General features: G+C 41.8%; 1 pseudogene; it reads left to right on the forward strand.

Moving 5' to 3' along the window:
* Positions 1–337: 337 nt before the first annotated feature.
* LOC103087318 (60S ribosomal protein L9 pseudogene) lies at positions 338–1,186 on the forward strand (annotated as a pseudogene).
* The last annotated feature ends 1,494 nt before the right edge of the window (positions 1,187–2,680 follow it).

A 2,680-nucleotide genomic window follows, 5' to 3' on the forward strand; every position in this document is an offset into this window, starting at 1 on the left:
ATGTACTTAATACCACTGAATTGTACACTTAAAAACAGATTAAATGGTAAATTTTATACTATGTATATTTTACCATAAAAAAAGATGTTCTCAGGGGAAAAGCCAGTGGAAGCCAAGGTGCCTGGCAGTGATAGGCCCGAAGTACATAAGGGAAAGATGAGTGAGTGTAGGTAGAGCAGGCTTGCGGAAAGCTGATTTCCTCCCAGGGTCAGTCAGGTAACTGTGTAGAAAACGACAGGGTGTAGAGATTACTGTTAGAACTTAGAAGTGCCTGACCCACCTAAAGGCAATATTCAATTTAAAAAAAAGGAGCTCTTGTGCCACATCTGCTACAAGAATGAAGACCATTCTCAACAATCAGACTGTCGACATTCCAAAAAATGTCCACGTTACTCCGAAGGGACACACAGTTATTGTGAAGGGCCCCAGAGGCACCCTGCAATGGGGCTTCAATCATATCAGTGTAGAACTCAGTCTCCTTGGAAAGAAAAAGAAGAGGCTCCGGGTTGACAAATGGTAGGGAAATAGAAAGGAACTGGCAACTGTTTACACTATCTGTAGTCATGTATAGAACATGATCAAGGGTGTTACAATGGGCTTCCATTACAGATGAGGTCTGTGTATGCTCACTTCCCCATCAACGTTGTTATTCAGGAGAATGGTTCTCTTGTTGAAATCTGAAATTTTGGGGGTGAAAAATACATCAGCAGGGTTCAGATGAGGCCAGGCGTTGCTTGTTCAGTATCTCAAGCCCAGAAAGATGAGTTGATTCTTGAAGGAAATGATATTGAACTTGTGTCAAATTCAGCTGCTTGCTGCATCGCACGGGGAGATCAGCTCAGTGTTTTGTGACCACCTAGAGGGGTGGGGTAGGGAGGGTGGGAGGGAGATGCAAGTGGGAGGGGATATGGAGATATATGTATACATATAGCTGATTCACTTTGTTATACGGCAGAAACTAAAACAACATTGTAAAGCAATTATACTCCAATAAAGATTTAAAAAAAAAAATTCAGCTGCTTTGATTTAGCAAGCCACAACAGTTAAAAACAAGGACATCAGAAAATTTTTGGATGGTATCTATGTTTCTGAAAAAGGAACAGTTCAGTAGGCTGATGAACAAGATCCGAGTGGTCTGGCTACAGAAACAGAAAGATACCAGATGATTCTTCAGACTCATTTGTGATATATTAAAGATTCAATAAAAGCTCTTTTGATTTGGGACTTTTTCTTAAAAAAAAAAAAAGTAAACACTGCACAAAGCATCTTCAGGGCAAGTTTACCAATTTTTCACTCCTATTATCAGCCATCAATGTGATGTGAGAACTAAAACAAACACTTCTTATGGGTCCTCTACTTCTAAGCATATCTTACCAGAAACTGGAGATAGAACTTGGGGAGTGAAGGAGAGAAAAGATGATGTGTAACAACGAAACCACCACCACTGTTTATAGTAAACTTACTGTGTCCTAGATAGGCAGGAAGTGTTTTACATATATTTTCTTATTTAATCCTCACAGCCACCTGTGAAGTAGGAACTACAATTAACCCCATGTTACAGATGCAGAAACAGAGGCATAGAGAGGTTAGGTCTCTGGCAGGCAGACAAGTGTAAGAGCCAGCTGGCCATCTGATTCCAGTTTAGGGTCCCTGCCCTCAAGGCATAAGAAAAAGGGTAGACCAGTAATCCTCAAACAGGAAACCTTTTTCAAACATACAGGGCTAAGAAAGACATAATATTTAAAGCTGTCAGAGTAAACTAAGTTGATGAAGGTAAGCATATAACGAAAGGAGAGGAAGTCAGATACTCATCTTATGTGCACATTTGAGTGGAAAAGGAAGAGAATACAATGGAGACTGAGGATTTGTTAGAGATGGAGGAAAATACCAAGAGTGTGAGTGGCACCAAGTCAAAGGAAAAGAGGGTTTCAAAAATTTCAGTAATACCAAGGACTACACAGAAAGACACACCAAGAGTAGGCTTGTACCACTAGGTGAGAGTGCAGTAACAAACCACCCCAAACCTTAGGCTTTAGAAAACAAAGTCTTGCTCAAGATGCATGCCCATCACTGGGTGGCAGGGAATTCCTCTCCACACTGATGCTCTTCCTTCAGGACCCGGGCAGCAACCACCTGCAGCATTGCCCTTAGCACAGGAGAGAGAATGGGAGAGTAGCTGACTAAGGCCTAGCTCGTAAAAGATTTTGCATGCAAATGCATGTGTCACTTCCACTCATATCTCATTGGCGGAAGTCAGTCATGTGGCCACATTCCAATGCAAGGGGTGGGGAAGTAAAATTCTCCCAAGAGCCTAAGAGGATCAGAAATATTTGGTGGATACCACACTACCCCAAGAGCAGTCTCAATAACAATACACACCCTAATGTTTACAGTGTTCCACAGATTAAAAATATTTCTTACCTCTATTATCTCACGGGAGCCCCCAAAATCAAGGTCTGTATTTTTATTTCCATTTTAAAGCCTGAGGAAACAGGCTTAAAGAAATTAAGTTACTTGCCCAAGGTCACATACTACTACGTGGCAGGGCTGGGATGTGAACCCTAGTTTCCTGACACTTAGCCTAGTCTAGGGCTGTTTCCTTGATGCTTCCAGGCAGATGGGGGCAGATGCCAGATTGCGGTGGTTGAGAAATTAGCTGGAAGTGAAGAAATGGAAGAGC

The sequence above is a fragment of the Lipotes vexillifer genome, unplaced genomic scaffold (assembly GCF_000442215.2).
Source record: "Lipotes vexillifer unplaced genomic scaffold, Lipotes_vexillifer_v1.1 scaffold170, whole genome shotgun sequence".
Classification (NCBI taxonomy): Eukaryota; Metazoa; Chordata; class Mammalia; order Artiodactyla; family Lipotidae; genus Lipotes; species Lipotes vexillifer.